The 9,203-nt window shown below is 43.9% G+C and overlaps 1 protein-coding gene across 2 annotated transcripts in view; it reads right to left on the bottom strand.

Annotated features, from left to right (window-relative positions):
• The window catches only part of RFTN1 (raftlin, lipid raft linker 1), a 96,428-nt gene extending 88,085 nt beyond the window's left edge, over positions 1-8,343 (bottom strand). Inside the window, exon 1 of one of the 2 annotated variants that reach the window (XM_054274219.1) lies at positions 8,239-8,343. The gene's annotated coding sequence lies outside the window, so the exon portion shown is untranslated. Of the gene's footprint in view, positions 1-7,720; positions 7,785-8,238 lie in introns of those variants that run through there. The other variant, XM_054274217.1, reaches the window with a different exon arrangement.
• Between the last annotated feature and the right edge of the window lie 860 nt (positions 8,344-9,203).

Below are 9,203 nucleotides of genomic sequence, written 5' to 3' on the forward strand. Positions count from 1 at the left end.
ACATCCAACTTGAAAAAAGTAACACAGTAAATATTTGATCACACAGAACCTGGAAGCAGAAAAAACATTTGCTACAAAGACCTCTAGAATTGAGAAAACAGAATGATGTGATATTTGTATTCCTGAAGTCTCAATATTTGATGGATTCATCCAGCAGAAAACAACTTTCCCTGATTATTTTAAAAGGAAAGGGAAAAACTACTTTAACAATTGCTATCAATGAAATCGAGGTTTGCAGACTCAATTTTTTTTAATCTGGAATTTAAAGTTAAAAATCCTCATGATCTTTTTATGCTCCCAAAGTGATACTTTCCACCTTTTTTTTTTTGTAATGACAACTATTACCATTAAAAGATTATTCTTTCATTTATACAGCAGCTTCTTCTTTTGCCTGTGCAGTTTATTTGCTTCAGTCTAAAATATAATTTATTTTAATACATAAACATGTATTGCATATTAATGAGCCTAACAAGACATTAGGTATTTTTCCATGAGCTATAATGGAACACATCTAGCAGCATGCTTTTGGATAGGAGATAGAAGTGTTAGCAAGTGTACCAAATTTCTTGTTTCAGCGATTGCCCAGTAATTCTTACACATCATAAGTACACAGGGTTTTGTAAGGAAAAAAATTCCATTTCAGAGGTCATTCTGCTGCAGTGCCTGCAACCTTTAGTTGTACAAATAACAAATAGTCTGAAATCCACAGGACTCTTAGACAGTGATGGCTGCAGAAGGAGGCCTTGGGGACACTGCATTTCACATCTCAGAGTGTTTTGCATTCTTTCCCAAACTGGGGTGAAAGTACTAAAAAATAAAAGCCTGCACTTCCAGCAGCAGCCACAGATACTCTCCTGTGCTTCTCCAGCAAACATTTTCTCAGCCCTTTGGAGAAAAATTCCTCCACCCTCACTACCCATGTGAGCAATGACCTCTGCAAACAGAGACAGCCACAAGTCATTCAGCATGAGCTACCTGCCCACCTGGGAATGGACTGAAAACACACTTTTTTTTGTTACTAATTCCCTGAGTGACTGCTTCCTAGAATAATTTTCACCTTTGTGCTGTTTAGCTAAAACATCACACAGTATCCTTGAGGATAAAGGCTTCCTCACATTTCGCTAAGTATGGGCAGTTGTGTTACTTAAAGCAGGCATATGGAAAAGGATGATGAAAAAGGATGCTTTCACCTGAAAAAAATGAGGGATCAGAGGACAAAAATTAGGTTTCACACCATCAAAATCTTTTCCGCAGTAATTAGAATACAAGTGCTACACCAGTAGAAAACAAATCTTCAAAAATTAAGTTCCTATTTTAACAGAGGAGTCTAAGCATGAAAATAATTCCACAGAGGTAGGAATTCTTAAAAGTTTTCTCAAATATACTGATGATGTGTGCATGACAAGTCATCACTCAATCACCAAATTCTGCTCAAAGTTATCCCACAAATGTCCTTCTGGGACAGCTTGCTTTATAAACTTTCAAAGGCTTTTAACATCAGTTTTTAACAGTTATTACCTTCTTCTATTCACAGCAAAGTTAGTGCTGTTTAGTCTTCCCACCATCATCTGAAAGTATCTCCTTGCTTTTCACTTACAAATCTATTGTCAACAGGACATTATTCACCTTAATTTTCTAAATTGCAGTTATCAAAAAGTGCTGTAAGAAATGTTCATCACTGCTGCATTCAAAGTATCTAAACTCACTTCCATGCACATTTTCAGGTGTATTAGTTTGCTGTAAGACATGCTTAAGGTTACTGTATACTACATACATTTATCCTGTCTTTCTACATCTGCATGTGAATTCCACTTTTATTCATATTGAACCAAAATATTATCACTAATATTCACTTTTTAGCAAATTGAAAAACAATCCTTCAAAGACACTGCCAAATTTTCAAATTCTTTTTGCTCTGCAGTAGGTTCTAAGATAAACATTTTCTTTTTCATTAATGCAGAAATTAATTATCAACTCAGAAGTTCTATACTTAGAAAAAAAACCTTGGAAAAGTAACACTTAATGAAGAACATTAACCCCTAAAATTATGATTTAGCTATGGGCTTTTACAATTACATATGCCAGAAAAACTAATTCTGTCCACAAACTCACTTAGATTGCAAATTAATCTTACACGTGCTCTATGATCTTGTTGATCTCAAACTGTTCATGTGTTCAGCTACAGGATGATAAAACCAGAACTGAAACGCAAATCTCACAACAGAGTGGGCTTTTTTAGTCTGCATCTTCACTTTAACTCTGCAAAGCATCAAGAATAGAAGGTATGCTGAGATGCAGAACAGCAAAGCCTGTAGTCAATTCATTCCTTAGTTTCTCTTGTGAAGGCCAGCAAAGGCCTTCACTGGTTAGGAAAGGAGCAGCTTGCTTCTGCAAACAATGCAAAATCTAACCCAGGATTTGAACATCCCAAACAAACTCCCAACCCACAAGCTGCAGAATAAACCTCTTGCTGCCACCTCCTCCTCCCCAGTAGGGTCCTGCATGGTGTATTTTAGGAGCAGAAGAGCATCTGGAGGTGCAGGTGCTGTACCTGCACCTGGTGAACCCCACCCCAGCATGTCAAATGACCTGACCCTGAATGCTCCTCAGTGTAAGTTGTATTGAAACCAGTACCATATCCTTTGCCATGGAAAAAAAAAACCAAATAAAAAAAATACAACAAATTGTAGTCAGCAAGAGGAAAAAAAAAAAAAAAGTCAGCAGTATTTCCACTTTTAATCACCTCTGTGATCCATGACAAGGAATGTATCTTGAATGTATCATAGGAATTTTTACAGCTCTTTTAGAGACGTGTCAGGTTCTCAGCTGATGACTTCTGAACCTCAGCTTTGCTAAAATACCCTCTTGCAGCTTGAATTTGCTTTCTTGGGTTGCTAGTGTGTGTTCAAAATAGATGAAATACAACAACTTCAGAATTAGCAAAGAGAAAGGATAAAATAATACCATGTAGCTAACAACTTATTTTCTTGTTAACAGCAATTCAGAGCCCAGGATTCCCTTTCAGAAGAAAAAGGGCACAAAGAAAAGAAGGGAAAACAAAAAAACCCTTGCCTTCTATCTGATTTTCACTTGAGGGGTATACTGGGGAATAAATGAGGCTAATCTTCTGATTTATTGATCCATCCTTTCATGAAAATCCTTAACAATTTATCTCCAAGGAATAATAATGAAAATTGCACTGAAATGTAACAGAACCACATGGCTAATGGAAGCTTGAATAGATTACCAGAATAAGTAATTTAAGGGATGCTTATCAACTAAGTACATATTGGCTAAATAGTTTATTTCAACTAATCAATGCATAATGTCAATGACTACTAAGAGGGATGATTTGAAAATAATTCCAAAACAAACATTTTAAATACTTATAACCTTAGAGTCAACTGCTAAGTATACAGCATTAGACTGAACATTCTAGCAAACATGTAAGTGAAATACACTACCAGCTGAAATAGGAACAAGGTAATTTTAGTACTTACAATGGCATCCAAGGAAAACATGCTGCATGGAAAATTAATGCTTGTCAGCTTGTTTTTAAGCAAAATTAGTGAGAGCAAGCTTGCTTGCATTAACATATTTAAAGCATTTATGGGCCAGGACTAGTGAATGTATTTTGCAAGCTTTATCATTAATTAATTTATTTTTTTAAAATACATATCCTAGGTTACTGCTGATGTTCTTTGCACAAAATATAGAATATAGTATTCTTACTGATGAATGCAGCAGCTGGAAAACAAGGTAACTGCAATGTATTAACAGGTTTTCTCTCTTGATTTTGGTTAAGACCTTTCATCTTCATTTTTCCTTCCATGGGTAATACCTAGGTACCTCACAGGGATGCTGGAAGGCATTTACAAATAATTGCAGGACTTCACATTTGTTGTGCAGTAATGAGACATGCTTATTTTCTTAAACCCTCACTCCTGCAATCCTGACCTTTCCATTTTCAAAATAATAAGCACTTCATGCTCAGTTCACTTGCTGGCATGTGGTCACTTCATTCTTGCATCCTTCTCAGTCTAGGAAACACCAGAGTGTTCAGTCCCCCACTCAGCTCCAAACAAACCCTGAGAGCGCTTGCAAATTACAGTCGAGTCCCTTTCCTAGCATAGTTAAAGCAATGAAGCAGAGGAAGAATAACAAGGCAAAAAAAACAGCATAACCAAAGCAGAGAATTAAAAGCAGCAGACCTGGCAAACTGGGTGTACAGGTAAACAAAGAAAGCAGAATAGGATGCCAGGATGATCCTTTGTCAGTCCCCAGAAAAGAGCCGTACTTCTGACTTCTCATTTTTCCCACCCAGCACAGGTTTCCTCACCACTGCACAGGTTTTTTGTGAGATTACACCACCTAAGAGGGACATTCCTTACTAAGAGATACCCACTCAGTCTTTCTTTTTCAATAGCATTGCCATGCAGGAAGACATGTAAGCAAATATTCAATAAATAATGCAGTAATTTTTATTTGTGTGGAAGGATCTGTGCTTAAGTAACTAATGTTTACCAAACAATTTGAAACATTCTGAAAAACTTACAGATACAAGGAACAATTACCATAAATCAGTTCCATATATTGTCAGATGTTACAGCTGACCAATTTTTTTTTCACCACGTATCTATGAATTTGACCAGTGCTGTCAGGATTTTAGACTTGAGGCTGATAACTAAATCTCAGCTTCTAAGAAGGCTGGTGAAAGAATAATCCCAGATTTATCCTTTATGATTGATTTGATTTAAATTAAACTGCAGAGCAACCCAAGTAAATCTACAGTTAAGGTTTTCAATTTCAAAAAGCAAATCTCAAAAACTGAGGAATTCGTTAGTAAGATGAACAGGAATGAGCAACTGGAGGATGTACAGGGGAGGTCTGGAACATGTTTAAACTACAATATGAGTATCTGCAGAACTAGGAACCCAAGGAGTGACAAGAGAATTCATAAGAAGGTTTCCAGACACAGTGAGATGAATTACCTAACAAAGAAGGAAATGTAGAATAAGCAGAGAGCTTAAGAGACAGAAACAAAGTTCAGCAGAGGAACAGTCTCGGATCAAGAAACACCAGCATAAAATGAAATGTGCCAGAAGCCAAGGCAAGCTGTGGAAGCCAAAGATACCACAACTCAACAGAAGCAGAACACAAATCAGGACTAATCTGGATTCATACCAAGAACTCTGGAAGACCTGTCATGATGAATTGCAGCCCCAATTGCTAGAATTAAAAACCGAACTATTTCATCAGATTTGGTACTGTCTCCCAGGGAGACAAGAAAATGTACTGACTACACAGAAAAAACAGAATTTGGCCAATTAAGACAATTGCTAGTCTAGTTTCCAGAGTTTCTAAGCTTCAGGAAGAAAGCAAAGTAATACATGGATAACTATGATACGGATTCAGTAAAGTTAGAACAGACTACCCTGACAGGTCTTGTAAACACAAGTTACACAGAAAGCCCAGCACTAGCATGCAGCATGTCAAATAACACGCCAGCATGATAGCACGATTTCAACAAACTCTTATTAGGTGCTATTGCTCTCACTGCAGAGTTCACATCACGGCTTGGGCTCGACTCTGCTGCCCTGCATGACACGCTTACTGTGCCCTGTGCTGTCCCCGGGCCTGCAAGTCACCAGGCCACCTCTGTGTGCTCCCTGGGCCTGCAAGTCACCAGGCCACCTCTGTGTGCTCCCTGCCACCAGCCACACTGAAACCCCTGTAGGGAAACAGAGCTGGGCTGTGTGGGTGTGTGTGTACGTGAGCAACAGGGTGGGAGGAAGAGGAGCAAGCAGGATCAGAGAGAAGTGGTGCAGGAATAAGGCAAGCGTTGTGCTAGCAGTGGGGGCAATGTGAGGAACAGCAGGTTGGTGGGAGACCCCTGCTTCCCACGCCTCCCACATCACCCTGTAACGTTCATCCAAGATATTTAACACTTGCTGGTACCACAACACCATCTTCCAGTAAAGCAAAAGATTCAGATAACACCACATCTTTCTACAAAATACTTTTAGGCAGCGTATTTCTGGTCAAGATAACAAAGTGTTAATGTCAATGAACAATGCACAGGTAAAATTTATGCCAAAATACCACGTGCAAATGTTCAAGCAAGTTGCCTCCATGCGACAGGAGGAGACTACCGGATGCTAAGAAAGAGAGAGTACTGCTATCAAGAACATAAAGAGAAATCACAGCAGATTAAAAAATAAAGACTGAATTAATCTGACAAAAGCATCCACAGGAATTAGATATGAATCCAACTTTCTTTTAAAGTTAACCCCACAGCACTCAGAACCCACAGAGAACAGGCATAAGAAACAGATGCATATTACCATGTATGCACAGCTGCTTAACGACAGTGAGTAAAACCATGGTAAAACACAAAACTACAGACTTGACAGTCCTGTGTTTACTGCCTTTTGCTAGTTTGCCTAGGAGTACAACCCCAGCCACCTGATGAAGGCAAAAAGTAAAGTAGATCACTAGTGCAAGGTGTGAAGCTCTGGGATCTCACACGAAGTTAGGGATAGAATAGTAGTTATGTGAATATTTTTTACTTGCTTCAAATAGAGACTTCATCGACTTTCATTTTAATTCTTCACAAGTCTGTGACCCCAGCTTTTCCACCACAGAGGCTGAGGCCAGTTCATTATACCCAATATGGTATTTGTGCTTCCCAGTACCACAGCTCAGAACTCCCTTAGGGTATTTAATCACAGCTGTATATACTCATTTCATGCTTCATTCTCAGACCGGGGAATGCCAACATTCAAGAGGTGGAAAGCCCCTTGTCTAATGTAACTTACTTGAGGTTAAGCTAGATTCCTAAAATAACCCTTCATTCTGAGACTTTACTTTTTCCCTAGAAAAAACAGAAATTAAATACACATATGTGACCACTAGCATTGTGAAAAAAAGGGTTACTGCCACTAACTTGTTATTCAATACCGGGACCTGAAATGGATTGGATTTATTAAAAATAAAACATAAAAGCAGATGTATAAAAAGATCTCCCCTTGTAAGCTAGAGGCCAGCTACATCTTGATAAGGTTATTCTCCAACAAAATAAATAAATAAATACATTTTCTTTAAGGCAATTAAAATTGAAGCAGTATACAATCAGACCACAGCTTCCAAACTTTGGCTGAAAACACTCTTTCAGGTATAGTTATATTTTTATTATTTTAAATACAGCATCCTCCTTAGCACAACAGCCACTACCAGGACTCCAGCCCCGCTCCCTGTCCTGGCACACAGCAGCCCCTGGCTCAGCTCGCTCTCCGCTCCGAGCCGGGAGCGCTCCGGAGGGAAGCACGCTCAGGCGTAATGGAGAACAAATGTCTCCCATTAATTATTTGACTAAGCCGAAAGTATCAAAGAAGAACTGTAAAGTATATTCAACTAAATTCCCCTTTTCTAGAAATACACAGGCTGTAAGAAGAGACTGTTTTGACAAGAATTTAGACAAACCAGAGAGAAAAGAGATGTATTTCACACTCAGACATAAAAATGCTGAACCACTGCCTCTTTACATTGTAAGAAAACTGTGCTGAAACAACATCAAGAACTTGAAAAGGCAATAAAATTGGAAAACAGCGACTGTAAAATCCCAGACCCCAGCCAGCCACACGATGGCACGGCACCGCCGCCTCCAGGTGCCCGGCATGTGAGGAGCGGCGCCGGGCTGGGCGGGCAGGCGGGCGCTCACCCGGCTCCCCTCAGAGCTCCCTCCTCTCACGGCTCTGCCTCACCGCGCCGGGGGCTGGACGCAAATAACCATCCCACAGGCTGGAAGGGATTGCCGGCGATGCCGCCCCCGGTGCGACCCGGCCGCGGGCAACCCGGGGGAGCCCGGCAGTCTCCGCACCCATGGGCTGACAGGACGGCACCGCCCGCCAGCCCTGCCGTCCTCCCGGCGGGCTCCGCTCCGGCCCCTGGGCAGGACCGCAGCCAGCGGACCCTCAGGAGCAGCTGCACAGCCCGGAACCCGGCCGGGAAACGGGCGGGAGGCAGTGCGCCCCCTCGCCGAGCTCCAGCAGCCCCTCCGAGCCCGGGCACGCCGGCCAGCCCGCGCCCCGCTCCGAACTTCGGGAGCCGGAGGACCACGACGAGTCGCAGCCCCGGAATGGCTTTCCCCGCTCCGGCGCGCAGACCCTGCCCAGCAGCAACCCCCTCCCGCCCCCTCACCAAGTTTGCCCGCCGAGCCGGTGGGGTGCGCGGCATTACCTGGGGCAGGCAGCGGGCGAAGCGCAGCCCGGTGGTGCTGAAGGATGCCCGGCGGGCGGAGACGGCCCGCCCCGCTGACAGCGTTTCCTCCTCCTACTCCGGCTGTCGCCCGTGCCCGCCCGCCGCGCTCCGGGGCCGCTCCCCCCTCGGCTCCGCGACGGGGAGGTGCCGGGGCAGCGCCGCGCCGCCACACGGCCCCGCCGCCCGGCACAAAGTTTGCGCGGCGCAGCGCGGGGCAGCGGCTCCGCTCCCGCTCGGCCCGGCCGGGGGCCGCGGCCACTTCCTCTTCCTCCGAGCGGCGGCGAGAGCCCCGCGCCCAGCCCGAGGCGCGCAGGGACCGGGCAGCCGCGCTTCCCGCCCGCTCCGGCAGCACAGCCCGAAGGCGGATTGCTCCGCCCGCCGGCCGGGGCGGGAAGTCCCTCACGCACTGCCCCCCTCAGCCCCCACCCCGGCCCCGACCCAGCTCCCCTGTACTCCCCCATCAAACTGGGAGCAGTGGCTGATACGTAGGAGCATTGTGCGGCCTTTCAGAGGGACCTCGATAGGTTGAGGAGTTGGGCAGAGAAGAACCATCTCAAATTCAACAGTGGCAAATGCAGGGTCCTGCACCTGGGGAGGAATAACCCCATGCACCAGTAGGGGCTAGGAGCCAACCTAGGGAAAGCAGCCCTGCAGAGGAGGACGTGGGAGTCCTGGGGACAACAAGGTGTGGATGAGCCAGCAGTGTGCCTTTGGAGCAAAGATGGCCAAGGGAATCCTGGGATGCATCAGGAAAAGCATTGCCAGAAGGTCATGGGAGGTGATGCTGCCCCTCTGCTCAGCCCTAGGGAGGCCACATCTGCAGTGCCATATCCAGTTCTGGGCTCCTCAGTACAGGACAGACATGGAGCTTCTGGAGCAGGTCCAGCAGACAGATTTCCTTTCGGGAAGGGAAACGAAATCTTGTGATTTCAATGGGGATCAAT

The sequence above is a fragment of the Melozone crissalis genome, unplaced genomic scaffold, assembly GCF_028551555.1.
Source record: "Melozone crissalis strain CALT ecotype California unplaced genomic scaffold, PUWL_Pcris_2 ptg000016l_1, whole genome shotgun sequence".
In the NCBI taxonomy this organism is placed as follows: Eukaryota; Metazoa; Chordata; class Aves; order Passeriformes; family Passerellidae; genus Melozone; species Melozone crissalis.